Genomic DNA, 20,857 nt, shown 5'->3' with positions numbered 1-20,857 from the left:
GACTTATAAAAAAGCAGAAAATGTTGAGTTTGCTTTAGTTGTACAATAAATATTAATGAAATATGGTGTCATACCATGCATGTGTATTCCCCACCTCTTTTTCCACAGAGACCTAGATTTAAATCTGAGTCACCAGAGTAAATAAGTTCAGTGATTCCCAGCTTGTGTTAGGTTGTGTAACTAGCCCAGGCACTGACATAGGTGTTTATGTTTTCAGGAGGGTATGGGGAAGCCTGACAAGACATGGCAGCTGCTGAAAAGGCATTAAGGCCACCGGTAACACTGACATGCACTTGTGTGATTGGGCAGAGCAGGGGGAAATGTGCTGAATAGCCTTTCTGAGATGACAGTACTGGTTGATCTCTGTTCATAGCTAGGAGGATTGTATCTTTCTTAGAAAGCTTATTCTTTTTTCTCTTCATGGATTTTCATGCACTTTGATTTTTCTCAGCCCAATACATTCATCAAAAATGAGCCGTTTTTTTGACTGTTGCTTGCCAGTGTTAAGCGATCTTTAAAAGGATCCTCATATTCTAGCCTTTCTTCATCCTACTCTGCTTGTTGACACCCACTTTAGTGCAGAGTTTAATAGTTGCTTTGCATATCCTAATGCCGTCTGACAAAGCATCATTCCAGTCCAGTGAAGTTCTGTTCAGTAAGTGCTGTTTTAATGGGAAGAAGACTGGTTGCATTCCAGTACCTAATTGTTAGTTTGGTCTTGTTATTTCACATCAAGCCTACTTACAGATAGTGATCATACCTGCATGTGTTCTCTTTAGTTTTGTTAAACGTTTAGAAATGCTCTTATGTAGCATATTGGCTATACTGATCTGTATTTTAAAAATCTTTATCTCATTTTTCTAAGTAGCAAAGGTAAGTACTATGCACAGGTTTTGAGTTAGACTTCGGCATTTCATCATCTGTTTCATTAAGAGATCGATTAAAAAGTCCTATTTTTATTAAAATTTAAAGATGGCAAAGTGACTACTTTAGTAAAGAATGCTGTAGCTTATTGGAGTTACAGTTGAAACTAAGTTTCATTATTATTTTCCACATGAGAGTTTAACTTACTATAAAATGTCTATGAATAGCAATTTAGAAGATAAATAAATTGACCAGTAATTCATTCCCAGCCGCCTGATAAAGAAGTCCTACCAAAGTAAACAAGTAGTAAAGTGAACTTTTGAAAGATAAATACTAAACATAGTGTTAGATTAAGGAGAATGTTATAATAATATAAAGTTAGAATAGAGGAAAGTAATTGCCTGATGAAAGGTTAAGAGCACCTGAAATTAATCCGTGATGTGAGCTGCATCTGGCCCTGTGTCTGTCAATCAGCAGGGAGTTGTTTTGGGGAAATGGGACTCATCCTCCTTGGTTTTCTTAGAGTAAGATCCTGCCTGGCAGTTATCATTCCACGGTGACTGTATTGCACTATAAGATAAGTGTATTTGACACTCTTTTTACTAACCATCTAAATCCTTGATTTATTTATTTTTATTCAACAAGAGTATATTAAGTCTATTTGGTGTGCTAAAAATATTAAGATGATAAGACACTATTCCTCCATTCTAAGAACTAGTAAACTAGTTTAGTTCGTGAGCAGATAATTACTAAATAATGTGGAAGTGACATCTGTTTTGAGGCTTTATTGGCTTCCCTCCTCAGCCACAGTTCCTTATTGCCCATTGTAGTTCTCACTGCAGCTCTCTTGGCTTATAAGGGGCCTGAGGTAAATATACACCTTTTTCTTTGAGTCTTGGATTACTTTACCGTTTTTTCTTATATTCATGATGATCCCATTAGTGACTTGATCTTTAGTTAGGAATCAATGTCGAGAAAGCTGGGAGAGGAAACAGCTTTGATGAGGGTATAGTATTAGTAACAAAGCTAGACTTAGGAAAAATGATGAGAATCTCATTTTTTGATACTAAAAGGAATTAGAAATTTAATTATGTTTTATAAAGAAGAATTCATCATTGATCAAAAGATATACTAATTTATATGACTATATATATGCACTTATATGACTATATAATTATATATATATATACACACACACACACATAGTGTTTTTTGTGTCAAGAAATTACTGCTTAAGCTCTTGGGAATGAAATGGTCATTTCTATATGCTATAATAGAATATATTTACAAAATGCAGCATAATTGTCTTTTTCTCTACTTTTAAAAATTATAATCTGATTAAAAATTTTTGGCATGTTAATGTCCAGGGATCATATTATTTTAATACTATGGTATTCCAAAGCTTCTAATTCATACCATTTAGAAAATTTTTCTCTCTTGTGTATCTGCTTATTTGCTTTCTTTCTAAATTCTGTCAAGTTTGTGTGCTTTTACCCTGTCTCAAGATTTGGTAGAGTCTTGTTGCATTTGTGCTGTGACAGAGCACGGCCAGGTTTTAGAGGAGGGCTGGGCTTACTGTTACGAGGATGCACTAGGATGAGTCCACACTTGAGATGATGCTGCATGTTAGAGCCAGCCTCACCTCAACTACAGGTATTGAGGAAAGGTTATTAGTAACCCGTGTCGGGCACAGAACAGCCAGAGAACAACCTACAAAGCCTGTTGATAGGGATTCAAGGTGAAGAAGCACATGGAGTCTTAGAAAGAAAAATGAATGAACAAGTCCATAAATGTGTACATATATTATATGGATGGTTGTCAGAGAATTCTGTCTGTGGGTACTGGGCTCTAGGTAATGGCCTGATCCCCGTCCTTGGGATTGGGACTCGTAATGGAAAGTAGGTGTCCCAGTACCAGGAAGAGACCAGGCAGGGACCAGACTAGGAACCTCCACAAGTGTCAGAAGTCAAGTTACGATAACTGAGGTATAAACAGGGCCAGAACAGCAGAGAGGGTAAGAGTAGAACACAGAGGGTATCAGAGTAAGTGAAAATCCTAGTCATCTAACCTGGGGAATGAAGGCTGGGTGAGTTAACGTTAATGGCGACTTGATCTGGAATCAGAGATTAGAAGTCAGAAGTCCATATTAGTGATCTAGGATTTAAGTGATGGTAGAAGCAAGGCACATGGAGAGCAGAAACAGGCTAGACTTGAAATTCGTTTATATGCTATTATCTTTTAAGGACAGAATTCATTTCCATTGTTAATCAGTAATCATTCACTCTGCTTTGTTGGCACTGGTATGAGATCACGAGATGCAGAGAACTGCTGACAGTTCATAGTAATGTCTTAACAGGGAACTGGTGCTAAAATGAACAGACTGAAGCTTTAGGGTAAATGTGCTTTCTTGCAAAATAGGAGGATATGAAAAAGCATATTAGGCATGAGAGTTCTAATGTCACAATTCTGAAGGCAAAAGTACACTAAGTTTACTTTTTGAGCAGGATAAGAGGAAGCAAGGAAAATGTATGATTATAATTTGACATTAAAATGAGAACCATACCTTTTTACTTCCTAGAAGAAGTCATAGTAGCATTTTGGGATTGCAGTCAGCTGATATGCACCAGTTTAAAGGGGAACAAAAGGCATTTTTGGAACCCATACTGGAAATTGAATGATGAATTGAATGGGTGGGGCTTGAGCAGAAGAAACTAGAGGAGCTCTTGGGAGCTCATCAGCAATTTTTATACCTTAGACCCCTGCCATTAATGTAACTTTGCTGTAGAAATTTAGTCTCTGCCTTGTCTTTTTAATTTTTATATTCCAACAAGAAAGGATTGGATTAGCCCTATTCAGACCAGGTATCTGTCTCCCAGAGCCAGGGGATCCAGGATTGTGATATATACTCATAGCCCCAGGAGTCTGCCCCTGTGCTGGCGGTCATCCCTACAGAAGGAGAAATCAAAAGCTGGGCAGCCCTCCTGGAGGAGTGTCTAGAATAGCTCACGGTTTAGTAGTTTAACTATCCCTTTTCTTTCCCTTCTCTCCTTTCCCCTCACTTCCCTCCCCACTTGTATACATGTCAGGATGACCCTGCTATCTCCCATCCATGGAGGCAGTTTTTCTAGTGGGAGAAAATATGAAGCAAGCTGAAGTGCCATGTCCAGAGGCAGTGCCATGGGGCTACTGATTGTGGGTGATACTGTGCTGCCCCTGATTGCATTATGATTCTTTCCTGATACTTTACAACTTAAATTTAATTCCTGCGAACTTGCTAACTGCATGATTAGGGGAAAGGAAAAGGAAATAAAATGTATTTAAGAGGAAAGATGGGGGTATTTACACACACCAGTGACTAGTAAGGAAATTAGTTAAATTAAATTCTTAGAATTGTACCAGTGCACATACCCTAATCTGTTCCACTTCAGATTTCATACATTCTGCTGGCCTCTTGACTTATTAGGGTTCTGTTCCTAACAAGCTGACCCAGTCCTTCATTCTTGAAAGGGTCTGAGCTCCTGGTAGTTCTAACCATATGGGATTGTGATAGTCTGCCACTAACCTAACACTGCCCAGTACTGCCAGAACATACTCCAGTGGGTTCCCCTAAGTTCTTCTCGAGGCCTTCCTAGTCCCCAAAGGTAGAGTAGCAACCTCTTCCTTCCCCTTGATAGTCATGGACAGTCATTCTCAACCCATTCTCTAGCCTCCGTTTTTGCTTGTTTTTCTACTGCCACGAAGAAATCAAACAGAACATGATAAGCTCAGCTTTCAGTAGAGTGAAAGTTATTGTCTCCTGATGTAAGTTCAAGATCAGCATATTCCAGAGTTAATGACACAAGAAGTAAAACTTTGAGAGCAGAGAAGACACTACTTTGCTATTAACCTTTGGTTCCCACATCCATTATGTTCTGGAGATGAGACAGCATATGTTGGTTAATGCTTCAGAGCCCATTTTGTATACTGCAGGATAGCACCCCAAATTCAGAAGTTTTTACCTGGGCAACAACTCTTATATCAAGCTTCGAGATATAGTTATTGCTTCCTACGATGGGGCGGCTGTGTCTGAGTTAGAGTCTGTTTGATAAGACTGATGGGGCCCTGAGCATCTATCTACCCAGTGCCATTTAAAGTGAACTCCTGGGTCAGAGGCCATGTGATCTATAGGAAGCATTCGGTTAATCCTGCAGAGTGGTGCTGGCAGTAGCAAATTCAGAATTGGTGTCTCTTACATCAGGAATCAGCCATCACCATTTCTATAATTCAAAGGGCTTGATGTAATTTGCCTGCTAAGAGGTAGTGCCTGTGGGGGACTCAGGCAAATGGGTTCTCAACAGTAGCGGTAGTGAGGTCACTGTTAGTGTAGTTGATCCCTTACGTAACTGCTTCTCCTGCCACCTGGTTTTGGTTATTTTCATGAAACCCCTGAGCAAGGACTAGGCTGGTTGAAGAGAGAGTATGGCTTAATCTATGAGGGTCATTTGTCCACCCAGTTATTATGAGGTTTTATATTTTGATTTGTTTGCTCTGGCAGCAGCAGGGATTTTTCTTAACTTTTTTTTTAGTAAAGTATAGTCAATTTACGATGTTATGTTAATTTCTGGTATGCAGCATAGTAATTCAGTTATACATGTATATATTTTTTCATTGTAGACTATTATAAGGTATTGAATATAGTTCCCTGTGCTATACAGTATGACCTTATTGTTTATCTTTTATATATAGTATTGTGTATCTGCAAATCCTGAACTTCCAATTTATCTCTACTTCCTCCTTCCCCCTCCAGTAACCATAAGTTTGTTTTCTGTGTCTGTGAGGTTGTCTCTATTTTGTAAATAAATTCATTTGTGTCCTTTTTTTCAGATTCCACATATAAGTGATATCATATGGTATTTGTCTTTGTTTGGCTTACTCGCTTAGTATGACGATCTCCTGGGCCATCCGTGTTGCTGCAAATGGCATTGTTTCATTCGTTTTTATGGTTAAGTAGTATTCCACTGTGTGTATATGTGTGTGTGTATGTGTGTGATACACACACACACACATATATATATATCACAACTTCTTTATCCAATCATCTGTCAGTGGACATTTAAGTTGCTTCCATGTCTTGGCTGTTGTAAATAGTGCTGCTATGTACATTGAAGTGCATAGAATTAGAGTTTTTGAATTAGAGTTTTCTCCAGATACATGCCCAGGAGTGGGATTGCTGGATCATAAGGTAAATCTATTTTCAGTTTTTTAAGGAACCTCCATACTGTTTTCCATAATGGCTGCACCAAACTACATTCCCACCAACAGTGTAGGAGGGTTCCCTTTTCTCCATACCCTCTCCAGCATTTATCATTTGTGGACTTTTGAATGATGTCCATTCTGACTGTTGTGAGGTGATACCTCATTGTAGTTTTGATTTGCATTTATCTGATAATTAGTGATATTGAGCATTTTTTAATGTGCCATATGTATGTCTTTGTTGGAGAACTGCTTATTTAGGTCTTCTGCCCAGTTTTGGATTGGGTTGTTTGGCTTTTTGTTATTGAGTTGTGTGAGCTCTTTGTATATTCTGGAAATTAAGCCTTTGTCAGTTGCATTGTTTGTAAATATTTTCTCCTGTTCCCTTGGTTGTCTTTTCATTTTGTTTATGATTTCCTTTTTCTGCATAAGCTTTTAAGTTTAATTAGATCCCATTTGTTTATTTTTGCTTTTATTTTTATTGCCTTTGGAGACTGAGCTAAGAAAACATTGCTACAGTTTATGTCAGAGAATGTTTTGCCTATATTCCCTTCTAGAAGATTTATGGTGTCCTGTCTTATGTTTAAAAGTCTTTAAGCCTTTTTGAGTTTATTTTTGTGTATGGTGTGAGGGAGTGTTCTACCTTCATTGATTTACACGTGGCTGTCAAGCTTTCCCAACACCATTTGCCGAAGTATATACCACGAAGGATACTTGCCTCCTTTGTCGAAGATTAATTGACTGTAGGTGTGTGGGTTTATTTCTCGGCTCTCTATTCTGTTCCATTGATCCATATATCTGATTTTTATGCCAATCTGATGAGGAACTTTTTTAGGCTGTGGCCTTGTTGTGAGAGGTTCATTCAAATAACAATTTCCTAAATTTCCCTGCTATTTTTCTCTCTGATCTTTTTCTTCAAGACCACTGATCATGGCACAGAAAAGGGAAGGACTGTAGGCTCCCCACCCATTCCAAGGAGTGTCTACAACAGAAATAATAATATATGCTGTAAGTTCTCAAAACTTTAGCAAGATTTCAAGCTACATCCAATGACTGTATTAAATTTTAACTTATTTTTGTCTTAGCCTGACTCAGATCTTTTGTGTTTTATAGTTCCTCAGTCATAAAGGCCTCATTTTATTAAACTTTAAAGTTTAGGTTTATAGAATTCTAAAATGCCATGTAACTTGTGTTTGTGAAGGTATATATATGTGGGCATACCTATATACACTCCTTTGAGCAGACAAAATGTCTAAGAAGTGCATACCAGCCTGTTAATGACTATATTTGAGGCATGGGTTAGGGGAAAAGAAGAAGGGTTGGTGTTGTGGTGGAGAGCAGTATTTTTGTTTTGCTTCAAAAAATGTGTTCTACTTGACATTTTATATTCTACTAAGTATGTATTTTCATTAATATGAAAAATGAATATGCTTTTGATTTTTTGTTATAGTTAATGTTAGGAGAGATAATTTCAGAATGTTTAAGGACTAGTAAACAGTACTTACATATAAAGCTATCTGTGCTGCAACAAAAGCGTATGTAATTTTTTAAATTGAAGGATAGTTGATTCACAGTATTGTGTTAGTTTCAGGTGTACAGCAAAGTGAATCAGTTACATATATGTGTGTGTGTGTATGTGTATATATATATATATATATATATATATATATTCAGGTTATTTTCCATCATAGGCTATTATAAGATTATGTTCTGTATGCTATATGGTAAATCCTTGTTGCTTATCTATTTTAAGTATATGTAATGTGAAAAAAATATTTTTAGCACACATATTTGACAATCAGATGTTTTTTGAACGTCATTGCATGAATTAGTTTTTTATGTAATTGCATCAAAGTTGAATCTCTTTGCTTTTCTCATCAACATATGTTTCCAAAAATATATATACAAGTTTCCACTTAAAACTGTAATTAACAGAAAGTGTAATATATCCTAACTTGAAATGTCTATAATTCAAACTGCAATAAGGAATTGCAGGAGAGAGGCCTTCAACATATTACTCTCCTTTTGCTAATTTTGGGCTTCATGTCTGGGCATCTGATAGGACCCCAGTGTTATAAAGGGCACTTAACTAGGAATATATGGATGTATTTTCCAGTCTTCAGTATATGCAGGCTGGATTGCATCATCTTCAGACTATTTACTAGTTGATGATGATTTTGTCACCTTCCAAGGAGCTGACCATTATCTCTTTCTCCTTAAGTAAACCTATTCCTTCAAGTATATACATAAAGAAAAGAGAACAGATTCTAAGTGTACAGTTAAATGAATTTTCTCTAAATGAACATGCTGTACCATTAAAAAAAAAGAAAGAAAAAGAAAAGGCAAGCCCAAGGCTGGGAAAAGTATTTGCAAAACATATATCTAGCAAAGCATTTGAACCAAAATATCTTAAGAATTCTCATAATTTAATAATAATACAAAGAACTCTGTCAAAAAATTGACAGAGGATTTGCACAGGCATTTTACTGTGGGTAGGTGAGTAGCCAATACATACCACATAGAAAGATGCAAGTACATAGAAAGATGCTCATCACACTAATCATCAAGGAAATATGGATTAAAACTGTACTGTGATACTACTACCCATCCACTAGCATGGCTAAGAATCAAGTCTGACAATGTTAAGATCTGATGAGAGTATGGAGCAACTAGAAGTTTCCCCTCATATGCTGCTGGTGAAATGGTATATGCACTTTAGTGAATAGTTGATTAGTTTCTTATTTTTTAATTCTTTTTTGGGGGGAGTAGGGGAGAGGTAGTTAGGCTTACTTATTTATTATTATTTTTTTAATTTAACAGAGGTAATGGGGATCAGTACCCAGATCTCATGCATGCAAAGCATGCGTTCTACAACTGGACTATACCCTTCCCTCCAGTTTCTGATAATGTTAAACATATTCGTTCTGAGCTATAAAGTCTTAGGTATATACTCAAAAGAAGTGAAAGCGTATGTCTACCAAAAAGCTAATGTTCGTAGTAAAATGGTTTTAATTTGCTTTTCAAGAATAATCAGTGATATTAACATCCTTTCATATGCTTGTTTGCTATCTATATCTGGATTTTTTTTCTAAGTAGTGACATGTTTGCTCTTTTTAAAATTAGGCTGTTTATTTTATTATTATTATTGAGTTACAAGAGCTCTTTATATATTTTGGGTATACCTGTCTTTTATCTGGTATTTTACAAATACTTTCTCCCAATATGTGGCTTCATTTCATTTTTAAAACAGTGTCTTTTTAAGAGCAGAAGTTAGTTTTGATGAAATTCAGTTTGTCAGTTTTTCTTTTATGGTTTGTGCTTTATATCCTAGCGGAGGATTTTTTTGCCTAACACAAAGTCACAATAATTTAGCACTGTTTTATTCTAGAAGTTTTATAGTTAAGGTTTTACATTTAGGTCTATGATCCATTTTGAGTTAAATGTTGGATGTGATGTGATGTATGGGTTGGTTGAGATTTTTGTTTTGTTTTGGATCTTACATGTGGTTGTCCAATTGTTCTAGCACTATTTGGTGAAAAGTTTTTCCTTTCTCCATTCATTTGCTTAACATCTTTGTCAAAAATGAATTGACCATAAATATCTTAATCTATTTGTGAAATCTGTATTTTTTTCATTGATCTAGGTTTCTGTCCTTTCACCAGTACCACACTGTCTTGATTACTGTAGCTTTATAATAAATCTTGGTGTCATGTAATATAAGTACTCCAACTTTTTTTTGTTTTGAAGTTGTTTTGGCTGTTTTAGTTTCCTGGCTCTTCTATGTAAATTTTAGAATCAACCATTTTGATGGTTTCCCAAAAAACCTCCAAAATCTACAATAGTTTTGATTGGAATTGCATTGAATCTGTATATGAATTTGTAGAGAAGTGATATCTTAATTATGTTGTCTCCCAATCCATGAATATACTTTATCTCTTTATTTACTCAGGTCATCTTTGGTTTGTCTCATCGGTGTTTTATAGTTTTCAGAATACGAATCTTGCAAATAGTTTGTTAGATTTATCCCTAAGCATTTCATGTTTTTTGGGTGCTATTATAAATGGCAGTATATAAATATGTAAATTTCTAGTTGTTTCATTGTTGATATATGGAAACATGATTAATCTTTGTATATTGAACTTTGTATACTACAACCTTAGTAAATTCCCTTATTAAATCTAGTAGGCTTTTTTTTTTTTTTTTGGTAGATTCTTCAGGATTTTCTATATAGACAGTCTTATTTCTTCCATTGTAACGTGGAATTACATTAATAAAAATGCCTTTTATTTCTTTTCCATACCTTATGGTACTGGCTAGGACTTCCAGTATAATAAAGACAGAAAGAATTCAGCCTTTCACCATTACACATGATGTTAGCTTTATTTGTTTCAAAGATCCATTTGTCATCTTAAGGTTCATTCTAGCCCTGATTCACTAAGAGTTTTTGAAATCATGAATGAATGTTGAATTTTGTCAAATGCTATTTTTGTATCTATTGAGATTATCATTGGTTTTTCTTTATTCTGTTGGTATGGTGAATTATATTGATAAATTTTTGAATGTTGAACCAGCCTTCTATTTCCAGGATAAACTCCACTTGGTCATGATATAATATCCCTTTTATAGAGCTAATATTTTGTTAAAAAATTTTTGCATCTGTGTTCACAAAGGATATTGGATTTCTAGATTTCTTTTCTCTTAATGTCTGTGTCAGATTTTGATATTGAGATATTGCTTGTCTTATAAATTGCTTTGGGAAGAATTTTCTCCAGTCTGGATTGAACTGGATAGTGTAAACACACCTATTTAGTTAGCTATATTTTGTGTTAAAAAGCAGGGGAGGGATAAAGCACACTCATATCTGTTTAGCTTTACAAAAAAAGGTGGGCAGTGAAAGGTAATGAGAACAAAGTTTTATGGTAGGGAATGACATGAGACATAATGACATAAAAAAGGCATACACGTTTTTATATAGTTTTGATGTTTCAAAGCATGTTATCTTCCATATTCAAAATAAGGATGGGAATGGGGAAAATTCAAAACCACCAGAATGAATGAACCTGATTGTATTTTAAATTAGTACTATACTTACATTGAAGGGGAAGAGAAAGTGAATCTAATTTTTTAACATAATATTTGACTGTTTATCCTCAGTTTGGGTGGAGGTAAGGGGGGAATTGCAAACAAATCCCAAACTCTTTCCACTAGAGTTTATTTTTTGTAGTGATGTGGACAAAGTAACTCTGGGTCATTTTTAGGTGTGTTATGGATTGAGTAAATGTTTTCAGGTTGTTGAGGTCAGGATCTGAGGAAGGAGGGACCTACAAATATGGAATGGGAAAAGGCAAAAATGAATCCTGTGGGGATGGGCTGTAATTGAAGGTAGCAGTGTGAATTTATTATTTTTGAAACCAGTATGTATCTGTACATTTGTATATGTGTGAACATATATATATATGTATATACACACATACACACACACATCCATATATTTGTGTGCATATATATACAGGTATTTCCTAGTAGTTCTGTCCGAGAAAAAGGCAAAGAGCAGTGGGCACACCTATCCAAATCTTGGTCTCTAACACTATTGTCAACACGAAGGAATTGGAGTTCCTCAGAGAAATGGCTGATTGCAAGTCCGGGCAGGGTATACATACCAGGTGAATCTGTTTTTTTTTTTTTGTTTTTGTTTTTTTTTTTAATACTAGAAGATAAGAAAATGTTTCTAAAAACAAAATGGGAGCAAGTCACAAGAAGCCTGTTGGGGTTCCTACTGGCCCAATCATATAAGTGTAATAATGAATTATGAACCATTAAAAACAGGGATTCATTATCCATAATGATAATAAACTGATAAATAAATGAATAAATAGAGAAATCTCTTGCTTACAGTAGAATTCTGGATACTAGAGTTGGAAAATCATCATTTTGCAGCACTTACAGTGAAGGTTAGAAAGGGCAAGAATCACAACAAAATAGAAGAAGGGGAAATACCGGTGAAGAGCAGGGTATTTCCATAGTGTTAAAGTGTCTTTCCACTTTGCGTATTATTTGCAAAGTATACAATAGAGTTTATACATTGGTAAAATCCAACAGCAACATAGGGTAGATAGATACTGTGTGAATCTGGATATGGCGCTTTGAGGGCACACGTCATCATCTGTGTGGTATTCTGACCAAGACTGCATAACCCGATCTAGTCATGAGCAAACATTAGGCAAACCCCAAAAAAGGAAGGAACATTCTACTTAATAAAAAGGAGAGGAGGCTGTGTTCTTCAAAAAACAAACAAACAAAAACCCCCACAACCCACTGTCATGAAAGACAAAGGCTGTGGAAGTGTTCCAAATTCAAGGTGGCGTAAGAAAGATGACCACTAACTGCAATACCTGACCCTGGGCTGGATCCTATACTGGGCGGGGAGAAAAGTACTATAAAAGGATATCATTGGACCAGTTGCAATAAGTTGGAGTACATATCCTAAATACAGATATTGTAGCAATGTGCAGATTACCAACAATAACTGTATTGCAGTTATAAAAGAGAATCTCTCTGTTCTTAGGAAATGTACACTGAAGCAAAGGAGCAAAGTGCCATGACGTATATAAGGTATCCTCAGTTGGTTTCTAGAAAAAAATAAAAGTTGGAGTGTGTGTGTCTGTGTGAAGGGAGAGTGCAAGAAAGTACATGAGCCCAAGTGACAGAACAAAGAAGGTAACATTAACAATTGGTGACTTTGAGTGTAAGGGTGATTTTTTTATTCTTATATTTGCAGCTTATCTGTAAGTTTGAAATTACTTCCAAACAAAATATTTAGAACACTTACAAATATCTGCCCTTTATTTTTAGACTTTCCTTATTTATAAAGAGCTCAGTTCTTTGTCTGTAACAAGTTTGGAATGAACATTTTTATAATATTTTCCTATGTGTTGGTGTTGTCGCTCTGCAAACCATTGTTGAATATGATACAGTTAGTGGGAAATAAATGTCACTCTTGGACAACAAGAACCTAAAACCTAATTGGGGGGGGGAACCATTTACTCTAGTGATTGCTTTATGTTTATGTTAGCTGCAACATTTACTGAAGTTTTTGAGTTATTGCTATTATCGCTTATCTGTTGAAAAAATATTAGGGAGATTCTTTTACAGCAAGAGTCTAGTGTTGCCCCGATTAGATTATTTTGTTTTGTAAACTCAGGAAGATTGTTATGTTTAGCCCTAAGAATGTAATTATTCATTTGTTCATTCAAAAAATGTTTATTGAATGCCTACTATGTGCTGGGCCCCTTCCTAGGCATTGAAGGTGTAGCACTGAGCAAAATAAAGTTCTTGCCCTTGTGGATTTCATGTTTTTGTGGGAGGACATACAAAAATAGGAATGGAAGTGAAATGAATGCTGGTAACATTGGAGAAAAATAAATCAGGGAAGTGAGTTAGAGCTGCTGGGAATGAAATTGTTACAGTTTTAAGTAGAACAAATAGGAAAGAGTTAACATAGGAGCCATTTGGTCCAAGATCTGAAGATAGGGAGTGAGCTAAGTAGAGATAATCATCTCTTGGAATAGCATTGAGGAATGGCAACAAGTGTACAGGCTGTGAGGCAGGAGTATGCCTAGCCTGTGTGAGGACTAGCAAGGAGGTCAGCAGGAAAGGAGGTCAGAGGTATTGGAGGCTAAATTATATAGGTTCTTTTTGCTGTTTTGAAGATTTTGGCATTTATTCTGATATGAGAAGCCACTGGGAGATTTTGGGTGCAGATGTTACATTATATGATACACGTAACATTATCAGGATCACTCTGACTGCTTTGATGAGAAAGGACTGAAATAGGGAGACCCTAGAAGTTAGGAGTCCAGTTACTAATCTGTGGAAAAAACCCAAATGAGAAATGATAGTTTCTATTGTACAGAGTCTTGAGAAGTGTCAGAGTCTACATAGATTTAGTAGTTGGAGCCAGTGGTGTTTGCTGATGGGTTAGAAAGAGGATAACTTGAACCTTAGTGATCAATGGAGAAAAGGGGGAAATTAGCAAAGGAAGCTGAAGAGTGGCCCCTGAGATAGAATGAAACCAGGAGAATCTTTGTTCTGGAAGCCAGGTGAAGAAAGTGTATCAGGGCTTGATCACACTGATGGCTGCAGATGGGTCAAGAAAGATGAGATCTGATTGGCTTTTCGATTTTATAATGTGTGTGTGAGTGATTGGTGACTTTAGAGTTTCAGTAGTGTGTTGGGGAGCAAAAGTGTAATTGGAATATGTTCAATTTGAATTGGAGAATGCTTGAAGACAGAGAGTAAGGACAACTTTTCTGCCCTTTCACTGAAAAGGGAATCAAAGAAGCTGGCCATAACCTAGAGGAGTATGTAGGGGTCAAAAGGTTTACTGTTTGTTTTCTAATGATTGGAAATATATATATACACCAATGATTTTGCTTTATTGGGAGGACAAAATTAGGAAGTCAGTGATGTAGGAAAGAGAAGAGGGGCTTACTAGAGCAGTGTCTTTGACTAGTAAGGGCATAACATCTAGCATTGAAGTAGGGAAGTTAGACTTTGATATGGTTTCAGAAAGTTCAAACACAGTAGAAGGTACAGATTCAGGTAAGTGGGTAAGTATGGTTCTGCAAGTTCACTTCTGGTTGCTTATATAGAAATCAAGGCCAGCAGTGTAGACTGATTCAGATTTTATGTAGCTTTTGGTTTTTTTCTATGTGATGCTGTTCATCAGGTGATCTGCCAGGAGTCCTGAGAAGCCATAGGAGGGCTATAGCCCTGCTTGTTAAAATTTCTTTTTTGAATATTTAGCTTTTTGTTGCTCTGTCCAGTTTATTTAACACTTGGGAAGAGATTTCTTAAACCCTTTTGGGGCTATAACTGGAAATAATTTTTTTCTCATTAATCTTCAAACCGAAGAGTATGATTCAAAGGCCCTTAGGATTTATTAGTACAATTTTCACATTATATATAAGAAAACTAACTTAAAGTCATAGCTAGGAAGTACAGCTAATTGTCTAGCCAAGTCTGGAATCCAGGTCTCTGTTATTCTAACTCATGTAGTTTAATTTTGAAATTCAGTTTTTATACCTTTGTGCATATACATTCAAATTCAGCCCTTTGACAGTATAACTAACTTATTCTAAATTGGAGGCAACCAAAGCGTGAAATGAAATCACACAAAATGTCAGGTTCAAAAATGAGAACTCTAAAATGTGATTTAATACATTAAAAAAAAACCCCAAAAACTAACAAGAATAAACCTGACCAAGGAGGTTAAAGACTTATATGCTGAGAACTATAAAACATTGATACTTGAAGGTGATTCAAAGAAATAGAAAGATATCCCATGCTCTTGAATTGGAAGAATTAATATTGTTGAAATGACCATACTACCCAAAGCAATCTATAGATTTAATGTGATCCCTGCCAAATCACCCATGACATTTTTCACAGAACTAGAACAGATAATCACAAAATATATATGGAACCATAAAAGACCCAGAATTGACAAAGCAATCCTGAGGAAAAAGAAGAAAGCTGGAGGCATAACCCTCCCAGACTTCAGACAATACTACAGAGCTCCAGTCATCAAAAAGCATGATATTGGCACTAAAACAGACATCTGTCTGGATCAATGAAATGGAATAGAGTCCAGAAATAAACCCACATTCCTACACTCAATTAATCTTCGACAACGGAGGCAAGAATATAGTGGAAAAAAGACAGTCTTTTGGGCAAGTGGTGTTGGGAAAGCTGGACAGATGCGTATAAATCAGAGTAGAACACTCTGTCACACTATACACAAAAATAAACTCAAAATGACTTAAAGCCTTAAACATAAGACAGGACACCATAAATCTCCTAGAAGGGAATATAGGCAAAACATTGTCTGACATAAATCATAGCAATGTTTTCTTCGGTCAGTCTCCCAAGGCAACAGAAATAAAAGCAAAAATAAACAAATGGGACCTAATCAAACTTATAAGCTTTTGCACAGCAAAGGAAACCATAAAACAAAAAAGCAGCCTACAGAATGGGAGAAAATATTTGCAACCAATGTGACCAACACAGTCTTAACTTCCAAAATATACAAACAGCCTATACAACTCAATAACAAAAAAACTAAACCATCCAGTCTAAAAATAGGCAGAAAATCTAAATTGACATTTCTCCAAAGAAGACATACAGATGGCCAATTAACACATGAAAAGATGTTCCACATAGCTTTTTATCAAAGAAATACAAATCAAAACCACAATGAGGTACCACCTCACACCAGTCAGAAAGGCCACTATTGAAAAAGTCTACAAATAATGAATGTTGGAGAGGGTGTGGAGAAAAGGAATCCTACACTGTTGGTGGGAATGTAAATTAGTGCAGCCACTATGGAAAACCGTATGGAGATTCCTTAAAAAACTAAAAATAGACTTACCCTATGATCCAACAATCCCACTCCTGGGCATATATATCCAGAGGAAACTAATTCAGAAGATATATGCACCCCAATGTGCATAGCAGCACTGATTACAAAAGCAACCTAAATGTCCATCAACAGATGAATGGATAAAGAAGAAATAGTATATATATGTATACACACACACACACACACATATATATGTATATAGTACATGTGTGTGTACACACACACACACACAATGGAATACTACTCAGCCATAAAAAGAATGAAATAATGCCATTTGCAGCAACATTGATAGACCTAGAGATTATCTTACTAAGTAAAGTAAGTCAGACAGAGACAAATACCATATGATATCATTTATGTGTGGAATATAAAATATTATACAAATGAACTTATTTGTAAAACACAGACAGACTCACAGACATAGAAAACAAACTTACGGTTACCAAAGGGGAAAAGAGGGGAGGAGGGATAAATTAGGAGTTTGGGACTAGCAGATACAAACTACTATATATAAAATAGATAAACAACAGGTCCTACTGTGTAGCACAGGGAACTATATTCAATATCCTGTAATAGGCCATAAGGGAAAAGAATATGAAAAAAATATGATTTAAATCATGATTTGTATTAAATACCTAAAATTATATTATGCTGCATATTGTAATTGGAATGCACTGAAATCGAATCAAAGCATGTGCCCTTGGCTGAATTTACATTAAAAGATTATAAAACAGGATCAATTATATGCCATTTTAGATTACTGACACTTTTAGACATCGGTAGATGGCGTTAATTACTAAAACAGGTTAGAAAAGCATCAGTACTCGAGCACGCTGTGTATAGTTCTGTCTGGCCTCCTGGTATTTCTACTTCTTTATCTCAACACTGACCTGCACCTGGTAATTCAAAAAAGGTAAAGCCAAATAATCAGCATCCAAAATACAATATACAATTTCTATGAAATATTGAAGGGCAAAAAACTGAGGAGGAAGGTGGCAATAAAAATAAATAGGCATTTCATAAAAGAGGAAACATGAGTTACCCAATAAACATAAAGAAATGCTCAGTATCATTAATCAACAGGAAAATGCAATTTAAGAGCACAGTTAGATGGTTTTATACCCCTAGCTTAAGAAGTTGGCATTATTAAATGTTGGAGAGGATGTGGATCAATATGAACTTCCTGGGGCTGGTGAGATTATACATTGCTAAACACATTTTGGAAAAAATAAAAATTGGCAACCTCATGAAAAATTGAAATACATATATTCCTCAACTCTTAGACAAATACTTAAGAGAAGCTTTGACACATGTGGAATAGATGTGTATGAGAGCTTTCATAACATGCTCATAATAGCAAAACAAAACAAAAGCTGTAGAGAAAATAAGATGCTATTGTAAAGAGAATGGATAATTCATTTATGGTATATTTCCATCATGTGGAATTATTTTGCAGTGAAATGAACTACAGCTACATACAACAATATGTCTATACCTTGGAAACATAATATTGAATGAAAAAGTGAAACACTAGAAGAGCTGCTTAATACCATTTTCACAGAATTCAGAAACAAAATGAAAGTGTTGCTGAGGGGTATGTACATATGTGGTGTACTTTCTAAAAAGCAAAGGAATGATAAACACAAATAGAACAGTAAGTCCAGGAGACTGAAAGGATGAGAGAGATGGGGCCTAGAACAGGGAGGAGCAAAGCAGTAAACCATTACCAGTAACTTACATTTAGGTTCTTGAGTTGGGTGACAGGTACTTTGATGTTCATTCTGTTATTTTGCTTTGAATTTAAAACATGTTACAAATAATGTGTTTTATGTAAGTGGGTAATAGTATATTAAGAAATAATGAAGGCATATTCTGATGTTACAGTTCAGGAGACATGCCATCACTGCTGCCTACTCTCTCGCTGCCACTTCAATCCCTAACATCACTCAGTATTTCACTAAAGGAATCTTGCTTTAAAGTCTTCTTTCTAATTAAGCCTGTGTCAGCCATCTGACAAGCCACTCAGTAACAACTCGGATAAATAACTGAATGAATGATTCGGGAAAACTATTCAGGATTTTTCATAGAAACCACCTGAGAAGTAGATTTTTAAAAATACTTTTTCTTCACTTCTTGCTGGGTTCCTATAAAATAAGACGTGAGGCAAACAGCAAAACTAGGTTATTATTGCATAGGGTTTTGAATGATAATTAACTGTATATTTAAGGGGAGTCTTACTGATGTTTGAACTCTTGTACTAATATGACCAAAGAGATGAACAAATACATGATAAAAACAGTTGATCAGAAAAGCACAGTGTTGTTAAAAGACGAAGCTATTCTGAAGCATAACTTTTTAGAGTGAGAAGGCCTGTGGGAATTAGTCTCCTCATTTTTTAATAAAGGAGCTTTGGAACCAAAGAAGTAATTGATTAAGGTCATAGAACTTGTTGAGAGCAGAGTTAGACCTCATGATTCATATACTGGTGTTTTTATATTGAAATATTAAATGATAAATAAAAGAAGCATTTAGATATCCTGTATGAGGCGTGCTGAATAACTTGAGGTTAGATTAGAACCATTGAGTGAGGAAGCAATGTTTTTTTATTTTAGTTTAGAACATATCAGTTCAGCTATATTCCACATTTATCCTCATGCTTGACAAATATTCCTAGGGAAATAGGAGAAATGATTTTTCCCCCTCTTATTTTATTGTCCAAAAAGAGACAGTGTGATCTGTGATGTACAAATGAATCCTGGACTAAAGTGGGAAGAGTCAGGTTCTGAACCTGGCTCTGCCACTGAACAGCTGTCAATGATTTTTGGCCTGACGTTTCCAGGTCTCGGTTTCCTCACTGGTGAAGTGGAGAAGCTGAACCTTTTTCTACAAAGACCAGCTTTAAATGATTCTATATTCTTCTTTAGATTTTTGAATAGCAAATTTTATTTATCTTAAATAAAGTGTTGTTGTGTATTCCACTATTAAACCATTGGCAAGAAATAAGGAGATAAAGAGAGACTCAATCAGTAGGAAACGAAAAATTCATGTCCCCAAAACATATTCTGAAAATAAACTGGATTTTCTTTTTCTTTCATCACAGGTATAATACTTCTCTACATCTGCTTCAAGAAGAAAGTGCCTGCCACTCCTGTTGTTCCTACGCAGGTTCATGCCAGCCCAGAACACAGAATCAGGTGAGTTTTAGGATTGTTTTGTCTGTTGAACAAGAAGCCAGGAACAGAATCATGATAGTCATTGCTAAATTGTTGCATTGAAGCAAGACCACTGGACTGTGACTCAGAAGGGCTGAGTTTTAATCCTTCTTTACCACTGATGGCTAGGTAAACCCAGGCAAGCCTTCTCTCCTGCATGGCTTTCATTTTTCCATAAAAAACAATGATATATTAGAATAAATTATGCTTAGTTTCACTTCTGGCTTTACAGCATTATATTTTTATTGTAGATATCTACATAGAATACAGTCATGTTTTTAAAGCATCATTTCCCTTTTTCCTGGAAAAATCTAGTTGTTAGCACAAGCTTTGGAACTCTTTACTATATTGTAGTTACTGTGAGTGACTAATTTGAATGATGAGGCACTTGAGAGTGTTACTGCTACCTTGTTGCCTTAGTTTTAGTATTTTACTTTGCTCTATTGTTTCTGAAAAGTTTATTATTACTTTTTAAACAACAGAAATTTATTTTCTCACAGTTCTAGAGACTAGAAGTCCAAAATCAGGGTGTCTGCATGGTTAGATTCTGGTGCAAGCTCTCTTCCTGGCCTGTAGATGGTCACTTTCTAGCTATGTCCTCACAAGGCAGAGAGGAGGGGGGAGAGAGAGAGATCTCTATCTCTTCTTATCATATCGGTTTATGGCCTCACCCTTATGATCTCCTTTAATTAACCTTAATTACCTTCTAAGGGCTATCTCCAAATATCATCACAGTGGAGGTTAAGACTTTACAACATATAAATTTAGGGGGGGCGGATACAGTTCAGTCCATAGGAGCCACCTAGTAGTAAAATTGCTGGGTTATGTGAAGTCTGCATCTTCAACCTTTCTAGATATTTCCAAAGTGTTTGTAATAATTGACACACTCACCAGCAAGTGTATAGATGATGGGATATCTTTAACTAAAAGAACTAAAAAAAAATCCCACATGGAAGATAGAAGATACAGTCTTTTTCAAATTGCAACTTCTTTTTCCTTTTCTGACAGTATCTGAAAAGTCTTCTTCCAAGTAGCTGTCTAAGCATTGGCTTCTGCCAGTCAGTTCTTCTGTTTGTAGCCATGGTACCACACGGAGTGGTCTGTCTGTTCTCATTTTTCACATGAGGTT

The 20,857-nt window shown here is 35.8% G+C and overlaps 1 protein-coding gene across 6 annotated transcripts in view; it reads left to right on the top strand.

Annotated features, from left to right (window-relative positions):
- Positions 1–20,857, top strand: part of WDFY3 (WD repeat and FYVE domain containing 3) — a 242,948-nt gene that overhangs the window by 9,913 nt on the left and 212,178 nt on the right. For all 6 annotated transcript variants that reach the window (XM_064485992.1, XM_064485989.1, XM_064486001.1 and 3 more), the window contains exon 2: positions 19,617–19,710. The gene's annotated coding sequence lies outside the window, so the exon portion shown is untranslated. The remainder of the gene's footprint in view (positions 1–19,616; positions 19,711–20,857) is intronic.

The sequence above is a fragment of the Camelus dromedarius genome, chromosome 1 (genome assembly GCF_036321535.1).
Source record: "Camelus dromedarius isolate mCamDro1 chromosome 1, mCamDro1.pat, whole genome shotgun sequence".
Lineage (NCBI taxonomy): Eukaryota > Metazoa > Chordata > Mammalia > Artiodactyla > Camelidae > Camelus > Camelus dromedarius.
Note: the sequence above shows the minus strand (reverse complement) of the source record. Positions and strands in the feature narration are given on the sequence as shown.